The sequence below is a fragment of the Pan paniscus genome, chromosome 7 (assembly GCF_029289425.2).
Source record: "Pan paniscus chromosome 7, NHGRI_mPanPan1-v2.0_pri, whole genome shotgun sequence".
In the NCBI taxonomy this organism is placed as follows: domain Eukaryota; kingdom Metazoa; phylum Chordata; class Mammalia; order Primates; family Hominidae; genus Pan; species Pan paniscus.
Window position 1 is genome coordinate 27,481,468 of NC_073256.2, and position 20,782 is coordinate 27,502,249.

Consider the following 20,782-nt stretch of genomic DNA (forward strand, 5'->3'; position numbering starts at 1 on the left):
ACAACCCGGACCCCAGGCTGGCCAGGACAGTACCCAGGCTTTGGCAACCTCCTCAATAGACACGAAGCTGCAGGTTTTCAGCTGCTTACGCCGGGCAAACTGTAAAGTGCTTTAAATCCCTGGAACTAACCACAACGGCAGCTTAGCCTGGAAACTCAAGTGCTGGCTGCAGGCAGTTTGAGCGCAGCTCCAGGGCTGCAAGGTTGCCTGCAAGTAACACGACATTTGTTCATTCTTTCAAGCATCTGCTGAGCCTGTTGCAGCTGCCTGTGGCTGGGTTCCGGCACTCAGAGACCCTGGGCCTGCTCGAGAGGGGCTGACATTATGGTGGGCATCAGAGACACCCACACAGAGCCTCACTTGATCCATGTGGCAGTGCCCTGGGAGAGGACAGGGAGGGGTGCTGGGAAACACGAGAGGGGCAGGCATTTCACCTGGGTCCTGAGGACAGGCTGAGGTTCGCAGAAGAAGAAAAACCACATCAGTCAGAGGCACCAGTAGGTGCCCATCGGAATAGAGGGCCTGGTTCCTCCTGGGCCAGGAAGCAGTTTTGTGGGGCTGGATCCCCGGATCCTGAGACGACAGTGGGTGCTGGGGTGTAGCTTGTGCTCAGAGAGGAGGAAAGCTGGCTGAGGCCAGGTTGAGAGGGATTCTGAGAGCCCATCTATTTCTCCTGTTCCCATCTCCTCTGTTATACCTGTCCCCAGGCGCCTGAAATGACAAAGGTGCACAACCCCGGTCCTCTGGGCCTGGACTTCAAACCTATACACATGTGACAATCCCCGAGTTAGACAGCCCTCCTTCAGGAGCAGCTCTGGATGTCAAAGGGTTACGCTGCTGTCAGCAGCCCCTCCCTCTGTCTGACCTGAATCCCCCCACCCACCCAGGGACAGCCTCCCCCTCAGGGTGACTCAGCCCCTGACTCCCAACTCCCTCCCTGCCATCAGCTAAGACTGTAACTGGTTACCATAGCGACCTCAAGAAGCCCGGTTCATACCCCTCCTTCCTGATGAGACCTGGAGGTCTAAATTGCTCCTGAGATGAACGCTGTGCACAGCTCCTCACCTGCAGAGATAGTTGACAGGCAGCAACCCAGCGCCTTCCTCCCCTGCACAAACTCAGGAAGGGAGCGATGGCAAGAGAGGGAGGCCAGATGACAGATACCTCCACCACCGGGCCTCCAGGCTAGCACTTCCCTCCATAATATGGGGGTCCCCAGGGAGAGGAGGACAAAGGACATGAAGGCAAGAGCTGAAAACTACCAAAGAAGTTTGGTGTCCCCAGGAGAAACTACAGGTAATACCAAGATTTTCCATTCTTCTAGGCCATCTTTGAGAATGCACTTGGGAGGGATGGATCCTTATTTGTGAAATGTTGTCTTCCTCAGCAAAGTTTTACACACACACATGAACACACAGAACACCAAAAGATTCTTCCTGAAACATGGTCCATTAAGCTCCTGCCCCAAACCATCAATAGCTCCCCATTGCCAAAAAAGAAGACCCAAACTCCTTTCCCTGGCCTCAGCCTCCTTTCTACCCAGCGACCTGCCTTGCTGCCCCTAAGAACTCCTGTCCCACTCTGCATGCCATACCCTCAGCAGACCACTTCCTGCTTCCCAAAGGTGCTCTGTCTCTCCTGCCACCATGCTCATCTGGAGATGACCCTCTGCCTGGGCCACCCTAGCTCCGTGTTCACTTCCTCAAGCTCAGCCTTAATCCTCAGGCCCCCTCACCCACTCCCCCAGTTAAAATTTCACTCCTTCTTCCTGGTGGCACTTTTGGAGTCCTGTTAGAGAATAGAGTCTGCCGTGCATCACTGAGACCTAAGTGTGTCTGTCATCTCCATGGCCCGGGGCCCCTAAAAGACCAACATGTTTCACTCACTTTCCTGTCCCTTCACCCCTCAGAGGGTCTAGCATGGGGCCAAAAGCCAATGTGAATTGCTTGGCGCTGACCCACCCTCCCTCTCCTCTCTGACTTGCTTTCTAAGATCTTCACCAAAGATGAGTGACGAGACTGTGAATGGGCAGACACTTCACATTCACCCAGGGAAGCCTCCATCCCCTGGTAAAGACACAAGAACAGGGGAGCTGAACCCTTCGCCTCTGGACTTCGGGACCACCCATTGTAACTATTCTTCCTCCATCCCAGCTCTTCAGAGCTGTGACTGGCTGGAGGGAGGTGGGCTGCTGGGCTGCCTCCTCTGGGGATGGAGACAGGGCAGCCTGGCCACAGGCACAGGAGGCAGGACTCAGGAACAGGCTGCTAGAACGTGCAGGTGACATTCCAGCTGTACCCAGGCCCAGGTCTGGGCCCCAGTTTCCACCTAGAGGTGGTGTGAGCAGTGTGGCAGCTGGCTCTGACCGCCAAGACATAGTGAGCTGAGGCTGCAGGGCCGTAACCCTGGCAGGTCCCAGCCACACCTGCAGACACAGCCCTCAGAGGCAGAGGCTAACACGGTTAATTGGTTCCAACCTTCAGCTAAAAGTAGGAGCATTGATCAGGCACCCGTGAGGCTCAGAAGCTGTGGCCTCTGAGGATGCTGTACTTCCATGTAAGCTGAAACCCAGAAAAGAGAAATCCGATCAGAGGTTGTGATGCTCACTTCCCAGCCGGGCCAGAGTGGGGCAGAGAGGCGGCAGGCTATAAATAGTGGAGGAACCGCCAGTGATAATCCACTGGAGAGAAGGGATAGGGCACTCTTCCCCCAGGAAGGAATGGCAGACCTCTCCAAGGAACAGCGGGGCCTGTCAGAGCAGAGGACAGGAGATGGTGGCCTCATCCCCACCCACCCAAGGCCCAGTCCCCTTTCCCTGTCTGCGAAGGGCTTGCTTCTGCCCTGACTCCGTGGAGCATGGGGACTTACAGGGCAGGCATAGGATGAGGGGACTTCAAATAACGGTCTTGGGAGTTGAGTTCAGGCTCTCAGTGGAGCCAGGGCTTGGCCAGAGTTCATATGATTTCAGTGTAGGAAGCCGACACCGTCTGTGCACCCCAACACGGAAGCACAAGTCCACTCTCCTGTCACTCAGCCATCCCTCCAGAAATGCATCCATCCATCCATCCATCCAAATATCTAGTCATTCAGTAATTCATTTGACAAATAAGAATTGAGTCCCAATGATGTGGCAAGCCCTGTGCTAAGTTCCTTGTGACCTCCCCTGTAAACGGTGCTGCTTCTCCCCGTCCTTCTTAGGGTGCTTGTAAGAACCCATCGAGGAAAGAAATGTGCTTGCAGCCTGGGAAGTGTCACACATGTATGGGTGAGTTGTGGCTTTGACAGAGAGAAGCCTTTGGGTGCTTCCAAGAAGGGAACACCCCAGCCCCTAAGAGCTTCCTTTCCCTCCTTTCGTCCTCAAAATCTCAGCCCAGGAGGCCTTGATTGGCATTCATGGGCTATGGCTTTTCAGGTCAACTTTGAACTCTTATGCCTTTTTCCTAATATGAGGGTCTAGAATGTAAATTTTGAGATCCTTACTGAAGTATGCTTCCCCCTAAACTTGCTGTGTGCACTTGGGCAGGCCAGGTGACCTCTCTGTGCAACAGTTTCATCCGCTGTAAAATGGCAGTGACATGAGTAACTATCTCTTAGGGCTGTCGTGATGATCAGAGAGTCAGTATATGTGAATTGCTTAGCATAGTGGCTGGCACAGAGTAGGTACTATCTAAGGGTGAGCTACTTGTGGAGATGATGCAATCTGCCCCTGGGAAATGGGGGTTCAGGCTCACCTTTTACAAAGGGACCCTAGGGGGTCCTATGAGACAAATGCTTCTGGCTTTAAGATACATCAAGCCTTAGTCTCCTCAGATTTTAAACCATCTCCATACAACAGCTGTTCTAGGAAGGAATCTTGGGCTTCTCTCAGAGCCTCAGACCAGAAACTCTGTGTCCTAAGATACTGCAGCCTCTTATAGGAAGGCACTGCAGGTCTCACAGGGAGAGGAAGAGTTATACAGAACCCTGTCTTCCCTCTTCCTACAATCATTCCTACAAGGTCTTCCTCCTACCTCTCCCACAGGGAGACGAAGGGTTATACAGAACCCTGTCTTCCCTCTTCCTACACTCATGTGGGTAAAAAGCTGAGATTTTTCTTGCACTTGGAGTAGAACAAGGGGTACAGCTAAAGTGATGGACTGCTGAGAGTTTCTAGCTGCTGCTGGATTCCATTAAGTTCCATCGGATTAAGGATGAGCTTAGTGTATAATGTATAAACCCATGGACAGAGACACTGCCTTGTTTAAGTAATGGTTTACATTCATAACACAAATATAAATGGATAGTCATTTCTTTCTTCAGGGCCCAGCACAATTCATTAGTAGCTTCTAGCCTTTTGTCCCTTTCAAGCAGAAAACAGACCCAGCTCAGACAGCAGTGGCTGGGTCTGCTCAGGACCCAGGAGCCCAAAGCACACAGGATCCCAAACGCTCCAGAGTCCATAGAGACTTTGTTGTCAAGCACATCAGAGATCATGACTGCTATATATTCTTGGTGCTTCTTTTCATCCATTCAGAGTCTCAAATGTTCTCTCTTCACTTTCCTGCTTCATTCAACTATGCTAAGACTGACAGCCTCCTGAGATACTAACGTGATAAGACACAATCCCTGCCCTCAAGGAACTTTAGGGTAAGCCTGTCTCCCTGACCTTGGCTTCTTGAACTTAGCCTTGTTCCATATAAACCTTTTTCCTCCTTCCTACTTTCCTCCCACCATCATTGCTGGCTGGTACCAGCTGCTTACTTTGTGTTTCTAGTTGCATTTCCTTAGCCTCTGTCTCCAGCTGAGCACTGGACTGCACACTGCAGAAAACAAAGGGGAAGAAACAAAGGCACTGGCCTGAAGGAGTTCATGGCCCACTGGGGAGCTTTTTCAGAAATATAACCAAAGAAGCCCCTGCCCTGGAGAGCTTTCAGTCCACAGACAGTGCATCCTAGATAGAAAGGGGCCCTCTCTTAAAGAGGTCCAACCCTTCTCATTCATGTAACTATGGCACAAAACAGTAGGTGCCAGTAGCACAAACAGTTCAGAGAAAGATACTGCAGAGCACTATTGCCTTAGCATCCCTGGGAAAGGTGCATGGGCTGTAACCAAGCCCCATTGTTCCACCTGGGTGATCATGGCCATTGCTAGGGGAGAGCAAATTTACATGTGGACACAGGTACTTATGCTCTACCTGCAGCGACCCAAAACTCTCTTGCTGTTCAAACATGTCCAAGCAGTCCCCCTGGGTCCAAGGCAGAGGGCCCACTCCAAGTGGGAGACCACAAAATGACCTTATACAAACACCAGAAAGTAGGTCTTAGACACATGAATGGGACAAAGACTAAGTGTCAAAATCCCAAACTCAGTCACCAGCCAATGGGTGAAGCGGGCGGCAGGAGCAGAGGAGAATGCATGCGCTTCCTCCAGTGTCATCTTTTTCCATCCCTACGACCCACAGAAGGGTGACATTATTCCCCTTTTACAGATGCAAACACTGAGGCCCAGAGAGGTTATCCTGCGCAAGGCCCTGCAATTAGTAAGTGGTAGAACCAAGACCCAAGCTTTTTATTTTTAAAGCTGGGTCTTTTCAACTATACCATTCAGACTACAAAAGCAGAGAAATCTTTTCCACTTTTTTATTTGTTATAAATTTTTCATTGATCAACATTTAGTTCCTCAGGCACCTGTGTAAGGTCCTCCACATCCCAGGGCAGGAGGCCCGGGGCTCTAACTCAAGGCCGTGACCCACAGACGTACAGGAAAGGCAGTCCCCTCCCTCCCTTCCTGGCCACAGCAGGGCTGGTGCTGCGGTGTCAGCGCTCCAAGGTATCTGCCGAGGCAATTTCAGCTCCAATTTGCTCAAACTCCAGACCAAAGGCTCAGTCGCAGACTCTGATGTGCCGAACAAAACCAGAGACAGGAACTCGTCTCAATCACTGAGTCAGCTGGCGGTGAGAAAACGGGCAGGTGGAAAGCTGGGGAGGGCCCTCCCTCCATGTCCCCATTTCCTAGACTGAGCTGGCCCTGCATTTTCTGCACCCAGGGCTGCTCCCAGAGCAGGCACTAGAACCCTCTGCAGATCCCAGACCCTGTTCTGCCCTGGAAGCAGTGAGGCACCTCACAGGCCCCCAAAGTCATCTGAGGCTGGTGGCTGGAGTGCAGTGGCATGATCACAGCAAGAAATCCTCCAACCTCAGCCTTCTGAGTAGCTGGAACTCTAGGCAGTGCCACCACACCCGACTAATTTTATTTTTTGTAGAGATGGGGTCTGGCTGCATTGCCCAGGCTGGTCTCAAACTCCTGGGCTCAAGGGATCCTCCTTCCTCAACTTCCCAAAGTGCTGGCATTACAGGTGTGAGCCACTGTGCCACCTGGGACTGCTTTCTAAAGAGATTTTCTATCTTAGAATCTGTGGTGGCCACTTGAGGAGGAGCTGGTGAGAGGTGGCATAAAGGTCTGGCCTGTTCCCCTTTATTTAGGGTTGAGGAACCCCACAGCAAGGGACTGCTAACTCTGCCTTCAGCATGTCTGGGAGCAGATTCTTTCCACTGGCTCCATGAAGGCCTCCTGCGGATCATTTCTCACCTGCTGCGGAGCCACCTGCGGTGCTGACTGTCCCCTCCTGAACTCTGTGCCTCTCTATGCCTGTCTTCTTTACCAGGGTACAATGTCCTTCTCCAGCTAGGTGGATTGGTTCCCAAAGACTCCGGAATGAGGAACATTTGCAGACAGCAAACTTAAAACCCTACAAGAAGAATAGGGTGGGGGAATTGTGGCTGCAGATGAGCTTAGGAAAGTCCATGGATGTATTTCTTCACATGTGTCACAACAACACGCAGCCCTATACCAAAGACATGGCACATCCCGAAGTCTTCCTCAAAGGTAATCGACAATCAATTCCCAATTTCCATTATTTGCTCCAGAGAGGTGGTTCAGGAATTCCCTCGCCCTCAAGTTTAAATGAGATATTAATGAATTATTTTTGCCTTGTTGCAGACAACATACCTGTTAGGAGGGGTGTGTGTGTGTGTGTGTGTGTGTGTGTGTGTGTGTGATTCTCCATCCAAGTGTTTACTCCCTTTCTCATTTCATGACTTTGGGTTATTGACTCCCGTCCCTCCCCAACCTCTGCCCTCCCCAGTTGGGTGACCTGGGACCAACTCCCCAACCTCCACATCTGTCTCCTTATTAGTGAAATGGAGCTATGACAGAACCCATGATGTAGGGATGCTCTAAGATTTAAATAAAGTAATCCAGGTAAAATGCCTAGTCAATTGTCTGGCACCTAATAAGCATTCAGTCAGTGGTAGCCATTACTTTCTTATTAATAAACTCAAATATCACAACCTACCAAGTGTCTGACTATCCTCAGGGCTTGGCCTCTCCAAGACTTCATCTGTCCCATGCTGGCACTGTCAGAACTACGCCCATGAGGCCGAATCACCCTGACTATTTTGAGGCAAACTTGCTCCCACATTTCCACCATCTGTTGAAGGTATTTCCTCTATTGACCCCCAGGGAGGCCCAAGAGGGCCAAGTCACAGATGGGATGGGGAAGAGAATCTAGAACTGATCCCTCTTAAAGACAGTGCAGACTAGCAGACGGCTGCAAAACCTGGGTGTTGGGGCCCTGGGAACTTCCAGAAGTGGACCATCCATCCCTCCTCCTCCCAGAGTTACACACACATCCCAAGTTGAGACAGCACCTGTGACTGGCCTGGCCGCACACTCACCATTAGGTGGTCAAGACCGGCTCTCTACAGTGGCTGCCTCAGGCCCTGTGGCTCCCAGTAACCAAAGTCCACAGCAGGGGTGGTGCAGTCTGATTGATCCAGGAAGTGAGCAGTGATGGGAACAAGGGGTCCCCCCATCTTTCTACGAGGCCTTGGAGCCGACTGGAGCATGTCACAGAGGGGTGAGCAGAACTTATTTCATCATAGGTTCAAATGCCTGTGACAGATTTCTAGACACTTCTGTTCCTGCCTCTTCTCCCAAACACACACCCATCCGCAGGAACCCTGTACTCACCTCCTCCAGATTCATGTCTACTCGAATAAAAACTTCAATTCAGTGGTTACGTTTGATGTCCCTGTGCCTTTCAACACATTTTTACATAATCTGACTTTAGAGCCTTTTCTTTATAATATGCTTCCTTTCTAAGAGGAGCCGATGCCTTTGGTTAATGGAGGCTATTCAAAAAATACCTATTGAATACCTGCTAAGGCCTGCTGAAAGCCAGACTCTTGGGGTGCAGGGAGGGGTTGCCAATGGGATAGAGGAAGCCAGAGACACATCCTTTCCCTCCAGGAAGCTTAGAGTGGGGGCGGCCTGGGGGAGATGGAAATTCACACAACTAATGCCAGGCTTGGTAAGTACACGGAAAGAAGTGAACACAAATTGCTTCAGGAACAAAAGCCTAATTCCTGTGTTTGCATGGGCCTCTGATTTCAGGTTTGTGAATTCATGAGTTAGGATTTGTTAATATACATCATGGTGCATGAAATAAAGCTCTTGATCTAATAATACTAATACACACCAGATAGAGTGTGAGCTGGATGAGTAATTAGTGAAGCTCTGAGGTGTGACATTAGCCCCGCTTGTGCAGGGAGGCGTAGCACTGCCTATGTTTATATACAGCCATGCCTCCAGTATGGCAGCCACCAGGCACACGTGGCTACTGAGCACTTGACATGTGGCTGGTCCAAACTGAAATTTGCTGTTAAATACACATGAGATATCAAAGACCAGATATCAAAGAATCAGTACAAGAGATTAAAACAGCTCATGAACACATTTTATACTGATTACATGTTTAAACAATAATATCTTATACTGTCATGCACCAATTAACAACGGGGATACATTCTGAGAAATGTGTCGTTAGGCGATTTCATCATTGTACGAGCATCACAGAGTGAGTTACACATGCCTAGATGGTGTCGCCTACTACACACCTACCACACACCTACCACACACCTAGATGGTCTAGCCTACTACACACCTAGATGGTCTAGCCTACTACACACCTAGATGGTCTAGCCTACTACACACTTAGATGGTCTAGCCTACTACACACCTAGATGGTCTAGCCTACTAAACTCTTAATGGCGTTGCCTACTACACCCCTAGATAGTCTAGCCTACTACACTCTTAATGGTGTTGCCTACTACACACCTAGATGGTCTAGCCTACTACACACCTAGATGGTCTAGCCTACTACACACTTAGATGGCCTAGCCCACTACACACCTAGATAGCCTAACCTACTACACACCTAGATGGTCTAGCCTACTACACCCTTAGATGGTCTAGCCTACTACACACCTAGATAGCCTAGCCTACTACACACCTAGATGGTCTAGCCTGCTACACCCTTAGATGGTCTAGCCTACTACACACCTAGATAGTCTAGCCTACTACACACCTAGATGGTCTAGCCTACTACACACTTAGATGGTGTTGCCTACTACACACCTAGATGGTCTAGCCTACTATACACTTAGATGCTGTTGCCTACTACACACCTAAATGGTCTGGCCTACTAAACACGTAGATGGCATTGCCTACCACACACCTAGGCTATATGGCATAGCCTGTTGCTCCTAGGCTACAAACCTGTACAGTACAATACTGTACTGAATACAGTAGGCAGTTGTAACACAGTGGTAAGTATTTGTGAATCTAAACATATTTAAACGTAGAAAAGGTACAATAAAATATGGTATTATCATCTTATGGGACCATCCTCATATATGCAGTCCACCATTGACTGAAATGTTATTATGTGGCATGTGACTATGTATATTGGGTTAAATAAAATATGTTATAGAATTAAAATTAATTTCATCTTACTTCTTTTTACTTTTTTTTGTTTTATTGTAGCTACTGGAAAATTTAAAACCCCAAATGTGATTCACATTTATGGTCCACCTTATATTCCTATTGGCCAATGCAGATCTAGAGCATTCATATTCGTTTCGCCATTTAATTCTCACCACCATGCTACAAAGTAGGCATTCACCCCCATTTTACAGTCAAGCTAATTGAGGCTCAGAGAAGTAGTAAATTACTCCAAGTCACATCACATTAGGCTTCAGCAACTCACTTGACCTGATGACTATCTTGGGCCAGTGGCTCAAGGCCTTGCAGCAAGATGAAGGCCAAGACAACCACGTCTACTGGCAGTGTGGCCTGGGGCCAGTTATTTGCTCCATTACTTGTGGGTAAGAACAGAAGGAGAGTAGGTACTCCGTGTGTTCAACAAGTGAGGACGGTCATCATTGTATCACACATCTTAAAAATATCCCCTCCACCTGGCGCCTCCTACCTACAAGGCCCACAGTTACAGCCTTTGAGGCTGGGCTAGAAGCCCCTCTCCTCCCCCATTATCAACATCCCACCCCTCCAGAGTGGTGCACTTGTTGCAATCGATGAATCTACATTGACAGATCGTCATCACCCAGAGTCCATAGGTTACATCAGGGTTCATACTTGGTGTTGAACATTCTGTGAATTTTGGCGAATGTATAATGATCTGTACCCACCATTACATTATTATCATACAGAGCAGTTTCACCACCCTAAAAATCCTCTGTGCTTGGCCTGTTCATCCCTGCCTCCCTCCAACCCCGGCAACCACCGAGATTTTTACTCTCTCTATAGTTTTGCCTTTCCAGAATGTCATCTAGTTGGAATCATACACGAAGTAGCCTTTTCAGGGTGGCGTCCTTCACTTAGGAATAGGTTCTTCCATGTTTTTTCATAGCTTGGTAGCTCATTTCTTTTTTAGCACTGAATGATATCCCATCGTTTGCATGGATCACAGTTTACCCGTTCACCTGCTGACGGACACCTTGCTTGTTTCCAAGTTTCAGTAAGTATGAATAAAGCTGCTATACGCATCTGTATGCAGATTTTTGTGGACATAATTTTCAATTCCTTTGGGTAAACGCCAAGGAACACTATGCTGGATTGTATAAGAGTATGTTTAGTTTTGTACAAAACCACCAATAGCTGTACTATTTTGAGTTCCCACCAACAATGAATGAGAGGCATGCTACTTTGATGAGCTCATTGCCATGTTATTCTTGTTTGTAGGAGCTCCACCTTTCTGGCCAGACCCCAGCCATCCAATCTCACTGGGGTTCCTACAGGTAGCATTTGGCACTTGGTGGATGTACCTTTGCCGCTTACTAATAATTACAGCTCATGGCAAGCACTTAATATGAGCTGGGAACTGGGCAGAGGTCTTTCCATATCTTGTCCCATTGACCCTCACAGCAACCCTATGGCCCAGGCACTATGACAGTCCACATTTACACACAGGACAATGGGGTCTCAGATGTGCTCAGTGGCTTGTCCAAGGTCACACTGCTGGCAGGTGGCAGCGTGGGATTTGAACTCTCTGCAGGTGGCCCCCTGGACTAGGCTGCTCCCTGGTACCTGTCTCTCCATCTTACTTAGCTATGAGCTCTTTAAGGGCCAGGACAATACCTCATGCGCCTGGAAGTCACCCCCACCCTGTGCCTGGTGCCTCACCTGTTAGGACACCAGTGATGCTGGCTGAGTCCTCAACGACCCTCCCAGTCCTGTGTCGTAGGCTCTGCTCTTTCATGTGAGCTGTCCCCAAGAACCCAGCCCTATCTCTATCATCCCTCCCAGGCCCCTTCACTCTCATAGCCGCAATTTTCCTTCTGGGCTGTTGAGCCCCAAATGCCACACCCAACCTGGTCTTGTGCAAAGATCTCCATTTCCTTTTGTCTCTGAATGCTGTCATCAGTTGTCCCTTTAGGAGACCCTTACAGACCCCTCATATTCGCTGGTAGGGACTGACTGTGTTTCCCCAGATCCATATGTTAAATCTCCAACCCTTAATGTGATGGTATTAGGAAATGGGGTCTTTGGGGGTGATTAGGTTTAGATGAGGTCATGAGGATGTAGCCCCCATGATGGGATTTGTGTCCTTATAAACAGAAGTGCATGAACCAATGAAGAACATGTGAGCATACTACCAGGAAGAGGTGGTGCCCTCCCGTCCTCACCAAGAACTCGGGCATGGTTGGCACACTGGTCCCAAACTTCAGCCTCCAGAACCAAGAGAAATCGGTGTCTGCTGTGAGCCACCAGTCTCTGGCTTTCTTCACAGCAGCCCAGTTGACTGACATTTGCCATGACAGAAGATGACCTCATTGTCCCTCCTTGCCAGTCCCCCCATTTCCTCACGTCAGTGCCATTTCCACTTGCCCTTTAGCCAGTCCCCTGGAACCCAGGACACTCTAACTCTCCTCTCTTACTCTAATTTTCAATTCTCAATTTCCCCTTCAAAATCTCTCTTGGGTTCTTACCTTTTTATCCCTGCTCCATGATCTTGGCTGAAGCCATTTTCCATCCATAACAGAAGAACTCTAACAGTCTATGTGGTGTCCATACCTCCAATCTCCCTTCATCCAGTCATCATACACACAAATCTGCAACAGCAATACCACCCAAACCATGTAGATCACTGCACAACCCGCTATGGCTCCCTACTGCTGCTTGGATAAAGTGCACTCTGTTCTAGTATTCCCAGTCTGCAGGAGTCTCACCCCTAGCTGCAGCTGTCCCAGCTCACTCTGCACAGATCCCTGCTTTGGCTCAGTCCACCCCCTCTCTGTTGCCTGCCCGAGTTGGGCTCATTTCCACCTCCGCGTGGCTCCACATACAGTCCCCTGGCCTGGACTGCCCTCATCCTCCTTCCCTTTCCATCTGGGTGACAACAGGCCTTCCAGAATGGTCCCAAGGCCAGCCACAGAATCTGTGGATCATTCTAAACTGCACAGATTGAGAATGTACATGCTGCCATTGTTTCTCTGCAGATGCCATCAAACAACAGGCCCCTCTTGGTAGCTGGTGTCTCTTGCTCACCAACAGGATGCCCTCCAGTGAGGAGGTGTCCAGCAATCCTCAGATTGCATACCCTTGATCCTTGATCAGTGTCAAAGTAAAAAGTAAGCCTAGTGACAACCCGCAGCAAAACAGTCTCCCTCTTGAGAAATCTAGCATGTGCCCGAGTGCCAGCCCACCAGCAATGACCCCTGCAAGGGTCCCTTACAACCTCAGGTCCCACAAGTGAGAGGGACTTTCCTGGGGGTGGCGTGAGGGGAGGGACTCAGTTAATCCCTTGTAGACAGCAGCAGGTTCCCCTAGGACAGCATCCCCCTAATGGGCGGTAGTTCCTCACCTCTGCCAGCCAGCCAGCCAGTCTCTCCTAGGCGTGGAGGGTGGGAATGGTATGAAGTGAAACCTCCCTACTCCAATGCCCTCATCTGAAAGCCCCAAAATGAGGAGGGAAATGCCCTCTCAGGCTGCTCATTGACCACCTATGTCACTACCATTCAATAAATGTGGTATTTGTTACAAGTGTCCTATGAAGTAGGTACTCTTATGACCATTTTAAATATTAGAAAACTGAGGCTCTGAGAAGTGGCACAGCTAGTAAAAGGCAGAGTTGGTAGAGTGCACACCTACTGGCTCTCTCCTGGCTCACGGCAAGCCCATTCCAGCTAACTGCTCCCTTCATTCACAGAGGGGAACCATGGTGGTCTTGTTTGAGATGACCCTGTTCACTGGCTGCTACTGATTGAACCAGAGGTGGGCTCCTGATCCAAGCTGGGCCAATCAGAATCTGGTATTGGGAGAGAAAATGCTTAGATAGAGAAAGCGAGAGCAATAGAGAAAGAGAGAGAGTGCGTGCAAGAACGTGAGAGCATGAGGGATATTTTAGACTTCCATCTCCTAATCCACAGTGACCCAACGGCTCAGCTGCACCCTTGCCTTGGGTCTCCTGAGATCTCTCCTTGGGGCTTATGCCAGCCCAGTGGGTTCTCTTCAACTAGAATGAGAGTAAGCAATAAGGTCTGAGGCAGGTCTGAGTAAGGCACTGGAGGTGCAAAGACAAGTGTAGCCCACGGGGGTTCCTGGCTGCAGGAATTTGGGGCCCACAGCAGAAAGAACCACTCCAGGAGACAGGCCATGAGAATAGAACAGTAAGGCCGGAGAGTCAGGGACACTCAGCAGGGATCTGCCAGCATCCCAGGACTGTGCTGCTGAGAAGGGGCTGTCCTCTTAGCTGGGCCAGGGAAGGAATGGAGAGCAAATGGGTTTCATGCAGATTTCAGATGAGGCCTGATTGCAGCATTCTAGAAGAAGACATTTGCTAGAAAGCCCAAGTGCCACCACCTCCTCCAAACCTCTCCTAACTCTGGCTAAAATAAACGTCACAGTGAAACTAGGACTTTATTTACATGGCCCTGCCCGTATCTTCATTCCTATACTGGAATGGAAAGTACTGATGCAGAATCCATGTGTGATTTATTTTTGCATCCCAAAGCACCCAGCCCAGTCCCCAGCCTATCCTAAGGAAGTCTGGAAGGATGCCTGTTGAATGAGTGCACAGGGAGATCCCCCCAGCAGGCAGCCTCTGTCTAGCCACAGCTGTTTCCAAGCAGGTGTGCGTGTCCCCATTCAGGGCTTCTGAGACAGGGCTCCCAAGACAGGGCTCCCCAGTGGGGCAGGCAACAGGTTTGCCACAGAGGTCCCTTACTACTCCTGAATTCTAGGGTGCTACTGCCCCTCTGGGAGAATCTTGCCTTTGCTCATCTAGTTTTTCTTCTGCTTCTTTTACAAACTGGCACCAGACGCAGGGCTGAGAGCCAGATTAGGGAAGAAAGCTGTCAAAAATATCTCCCCTCCAGAAAAAGCAAAGGAAAACAACATCTTGGTGGGTTTTTCCAGGGGAAGAAAAAGTGAAATAGTTTCTTTTTGCCTTCTATGTGTTGCCCGAAAATGGCAGTTTTGCAGAGAGAAAACATATTTTCCTGAGCAAAGCTGTTTGTGGTGTGAAAGATAGAGTGTGTGTGCTGAGTACAAAGACACAAATTGGCCCGAGGCTCAGCTACGCATGCTATTTTCACATGAGTTTAGATTAGGGAGGAAGAGGTTGGGGATAAGAAAAAATAAAATCTTTGTTTTGTGAACATGAAAAAAATGTTGGCCTGGATCAAATTCAAACCTGGTGTCTGGCACAAGGCAGGGCTGTAATAGAGATGTGTTGAAAGAAGGGAGGGAAGTTGAGGGCAAGACTGTTTGCCCTCCCCAGGCTCACCAGAGAAGGTACAGGCTCACTCCAAGAGCAGGATGGCTCAGGAGCTGGGGCCATTGCAGACTGCAGCTAGGGGTCTGCTCCAGGGCATGGTCAAACACCCCTCCAAGCCCTGCCTCCTGCCCTCTCAGGACCTACCTTACAAGGCTCCTGAGAAGACTAAAGGAGGTAATGCCCACAAAGGTGTTGACACTGGCCCTCCCCTCATGAGCACTGAGGAGCAGTAGTGGCTTTGCTGGTGGTGGAGATGGTGATAGTGATTGTGACCATGAAGATAAAAAGATGACAACGATGATGATGGTACCGATGGTGATTGTAGTGGTGATAATGGTGATGGTTGTGATGATGAAAACGATGATTAGGATGGTAAGGATGATAATGGTAATAATGATGAAGATGATGATGATGATAATGTGGTGGTGATGATGGTAATGGTGATAATGATGATGATGAAGAGAATGAAGATTATCATGATGGTAATGATGATGATGGTAATGATGATGAAGGGGTTGATGATGATGGTAATGGTGGTGAGGATGATGGTGATGAGGATGGTGGTGCTAAGGATGGTTACGATGGTGATGGTGGTGGTGACAGTGGAGATGCTAATGATGATGATGGCGATGATGACGATAGTGATGGTGATGGTGGTGGTGATGATGATGATGGCAATAGTGATGGTGATGATGATGATGATGATGGTGATGATGATGGTGGTAATGATGATGATGATGGTGATGATGGTGATGATGATGGTCGTAATGATGATGATGGTAATGATGATGGTGATGATGGTGATGATGATGGTCGTAATGATGATGATGGTAATGATGGTGATGATGATGATGGTGGTAATGACTATGGTTATGATGATGATGATGACAATGAAGAAAAACAAAATGAGGAAGATCACGATGACAATGATGATTATGGTGATGGTGATGATACTGTTAATGGCCCCTGCCCCACTCATTATGGGCACTGCCCCATAACCTCTGCTTCCCTTCATTGCTCTACCAGCCCCTTAGAATTAGAAAGGCCTTTCCCCAAAGTCGACCTGAAACAGAGTCGCTCAAAGGGTAGTCTGAGAACCAACTGAATGAGAAAGCCTCTGGGTGTGTGTGAATTATGCAGATACCCAGGTCCACTCATATCTTCAGATTATGACTCCTAGGGGTCCAGAAATACACATTTTAAACAAGCTCCCCAAGTAGTTCTTCCGTATACTAGACATGGAGAGCCACCCATAGAATCCAGCTCTCTCATTTTACAAATGAGGAAACTGAGGCCTGCAGAGAAGCAGGTTGGCCAGCCAAGAATGGCAGAGCCAGGACTATAACCACATCCTCAAATTTCAAGAGCAGTCCCTTGTTGCTCTAGCATAGCCTGTTTAGTCAACGTTATGTGTTAAGTGCCAACTGTCTGCAAAGCACACTCCACGAACAAACTAAATCAGAAAAAAACAAATCACATAAAATGCATGCCTCAAGGAGACATGGCCTGTGTAGGAGATAAAAGAATAATGGGGAATGGTGAGTGCCAGACAAGGGGAAGAGAGAGAAGCTGAGGGAGTTCAACAGGAAAGGCTGCACAGTGTGGGAAATGAGAGGCTGGAGGATCTCAAAGATCCAGGAAGACGGCATGGAGGAGCCAGCACTTCAGCTGCAGCTTTGAAAGATGAGCACAGTTTAGCCAAACAAAATAACAAGAAGGGTGCCACAGGCCGAGACAGCATCATGAGTAAAGGTGCAAGGCAAAATGTCCAGGACATTTATGGGGAAGGGGAAGAAGCTGCATGTGTCTAGAGCTCCAGGTGAAATGTACCACATGAAGCACAAGGATGGGGGAGCCAGAGAATATGGGTACCTGATGCTAGGCAGGTAAGATTGGCTTTTACTCTATGGGCAACAGAGAGCCATGGCAGGCTTTCCAGGAAGGGAGTGACATGCACCTTAGACAGGTCAGCCTGACAGCAGCTTAAAACTAGATGGAATGGGAGACAACTTTGTCCCTAAGCTCAGTCCCCTAAAGATACCAGCACATGACTGTCAGGCCCCTGCTGGGACAGATGCCCTTCCCTAGGCCTGCCCATCCTCTTACCTCCCTCCTGCCTCTAATGGGGAAGGGGTGATGGGTTGGAAGTGGGTGTGTGCAACACTTACCATGGCCAGGGCTGCTCTGTGCTCTGTCCCCACCCAGCACACCCATCTCCATCCATACCGGCCAGCCTTGCCTGTTCCCTCACAGTGATGCATAAGCTGGGCTTCTCCTGCGGTGTGATGCTAATGTACTAGCCAAACCCTGAGAGGCCACATATGGTGGGTGAGGGATGTGGGACTGCCGGACTGCCAGCCAGTGCCCTGAAGACTCTGCGTTTCATATGCATACACATTTAGTAGTAGTGTGACCCTGGGCCAGTTACTGATTCTTTCTGAGTTTCGGTTTCCTCATCTGTAAAATGGGGATGATGATACTTACCTTAAAGGGCTGCCATGAGGTCGAAAGACAAACTATGACAAACAGCCAGTCTCGTGCCCAGCCCAGTGTGGGTGCAAGCTATCTGGTGGCTGCTCGGATGATGATGATGACGATGACAACGATGACGTAGCACCCCATTTCCAGCTCACACCATCGGGATCACCGCCAGCATCAGCAGCATCATCAAGCCATCTTCCTGCGTTGTGGCAGCTTGGGCCTCCATTGGCCATGCAGGAGCCAGGAGATCAAATCATGAATGGGGCTCTTTGCACTTCAGGCAAAGTGCAACTCCAGGAAACAGAGAAGATTAAGGCCAAATCTCTGCACCCAAACAGGATCCAAGAAGTGGGGTAATCTGGGACTCATCAGATCTACATAAAGGGAGGAGGAAGCCCCAGGGTGGCCTGGGGAGGAACCCCAGTGGCCTAAGAGCAAGTTCTGCTCTGCAGCTGAACTTCAAGAACCCAGCTGCATCTCGAAGTTCTCGCTGAAGAATTTGGAGACCTGAAATATCCTGTTATGCATGAATAAGCATTTCAAAGATATTGATTACAATAGCTCCTTACATGTGTACAGACAGTGGTGTGTCATTTCTCACACATTTTCAGATCCATCATCCCTGTGAGGAGGCAGGGAGATTAGTGAGTTGACGTGATAGATGGGGAAACTGAGGAGAGGGAGGTAAGTGGTTTCCCTGAAATGCCACAGGTCTGATTTTTTTCCCTGAAAAAGGCAGGTCAGATTCTACCTACGTCTAGGGCTCCTCTTTGTGTATCTGACCAGATGCATGTGAGAAATCTGAGTTGAGTTACCTGTGAAAGTCTTTTTTTTTTTTTTTTTTTTTTTTTGAGGCAGGATCTTGCTCTGTCACCTAGGCAGGAGTGCAGTGGTGCAGTCACAACTCACTGCAGCCCTGACCTCCTGGGCTCAAGCAATCCTCCTGCCTCAGCCTCTTGAGTAACTGGGACCACAGGCAGCCACCACCATACCAGGCTAATTGTTTTTCTTAGTTTTTGTAGAGATGGGGTCTCAGTGTGTTGCCTAGGTTGGTCTTTAACTCCTGGGCTCAAGTGACCCTCCTGCCTCAGTCTCCCAAAGTGCTAAGATCACAGGCATGAGCCATCACACCCAGCCTGGAAGTTCCTTCTTACCAGGCAGAGAGAGAAGCACTTCCAAGCTTGTAGGATTCTAGGAAAGTTTCTAATCCAATCTCTTCATGTCTCAGATGAGAGGAGGGAGACCTAGAGGAAGCCACTGTGCCCCTATTTAAAGTAAGAATAACCCCAAAGATATCTTCTCTGGTCAAAGAGCTTCCAAACCGTTGAATGTGAATCTTGCTACCAGCAGCATCAGCATCAATGGGAGCTTGTTAGGAATGCACATTCTCAGGCCCCACCCCAGACTTGCTACATCAGCATCTCTGGGTGGGGTCCAGGAATCTGCATTTTAACAAATTAGCCAGGTGGCTGCACAGTAAATTTTGAGAATTTAGCATGCTTAATCTGATACATGCTAAGATCTGAAAAACACTGCTCTCAAGAGTTGGGGGTGAGTGTTCTTTGGAGGGTTCAACAGAAGTTTAAGGCACATTTTCATTATGTTGACGTAACTGTGTTTTTAAAGCACAATTTAAAAACAGCCCTTAAACCCTAAGTTATATACCAAATTTTAACAAGTGGGAGGCCACCTTGGGCCACAGACTTAAGTCACACTTTCATGTCTGAACTCCCTGGAAGGTGGTTGCGTGTGTTATTCTGTGAGCACAGGGTGGGGCGTGCCCCATCCTAGGCAGTGCACACTGGCTTGAGCTAGAACCGCTCTGGTGAGCTCTCTCAGTTAGCTCTACCCCTGCTTGAGAAGCCCCCTAGATTGGGTATGAAAGCCAGCTGAAAACGTCGGTGCCTTCTGCAGGTTTTTGTATTTATTATGATCCTACTTATACTTATGACGAGGCGTGGATATCATTTAGTGATGTTACGTGACACAGAAATAACACAACACTTCTCAAATTTCTGCATCTGTTTCACCCAACAATTATAAGTTGAGCTGTTAAAAAAACTTTTTACCATCCACAACCACCACTTATGTGATTACATGAGTTGATCAAGAATTTGAATACTTTTTTCTTTTTTTAAGACAGGGTCTCACTCTCACCCAGGCTGGAGTGTGGTGGTACAATCTCGGCTCACTGCAACCTTCACCTCCCGGGCTCAAGCCATCCTCCTGCCTAGGCCTCCTGAGTCGCTGAGACTACAGGTGCACATCACCACGACTGGCTAATCTTTGTATTTTTGTAGAGACTGGGCTGTGCCATGTTGCCCAGGCTGGTCTCCAATTCCTGGGATCTAGCGATCCACCCACCTCCGGCTCCAAAAGTACTGGGATTACAGGCATGAGCCACTGCACCCAGCCTCAATGCTGTATTTCTCAATACTGTGTTACACGCATGTAAAAATGATTGAATGGGCCGGGCGCAGTGGCTCACGCCTGTAATTCCAGCACTTTGGGAAGCTGAGGCCAGTGGATCACGAGGTCAAGAGATCGAGACCATCCTGGCCAACATGGTGAAACCCTGTCTCTACTAAAAATACAAAAATTGGCTGGGCATGGTGGCGTGCGCCTGTAATCCCAGCTACTTGGGAGGCTAAGGCAGGAGATTCGTTTGAACCCAGAAGACAGAGCTTGCACTGAGCCGAGATCGTGCCACTGAACTACAGCCTGGATGACAGAGCGAGACTTGGTTTCAAAAAAAAAAAAAAAAATTAGCCGGGTATGGTGGCACACACCTATACTCCCAGCTACTCGGGAGGCTGAGGCAGGAGAATTGCTTGAACCCAGGAGGCAGAGGTTGTAGTGAGCCAAGATCATGCCACTGCAGTCCAGCCTGGGCAACAGAGTCAGATCTGTCTAAAAAAAAAAAAAAAAAGATTGAGTGCTAAGACTAATGTCTAAGACAAACTATTAACTACCATCCCTGATCCCTGATTTCAAATTTGTGTGTCATCGAAAGGAGCCCGTTTTTCTCATTTGCAAGTTTACTAGCAACAGACATTCTAAGTTTTAACTTATGGGAACCTTTATATGAAAAATGTTACTTGTATCTAACTTGTTTAGTGGGCAGCTTGTGTAGGATTTAATTTGAGAAAGAAGTGTCTCTGCTTTTTAAATGTTAGAAAATTACTA

General features: G+C 48.8%; 1 protein-coding gene across 1 annotated transcript in view; it reads right to left on the reverse strand.

The window, feature by feature from the left end:
• Positions 1-20,782, reverse strand: part of XKR6 (XK related 6) — a 359,588-nt gene that overhangs the window by 167,802 nt on the left and 171,004 nt on the right. The gene's annotated exons all lie outside the window — the stretch shown is intronic.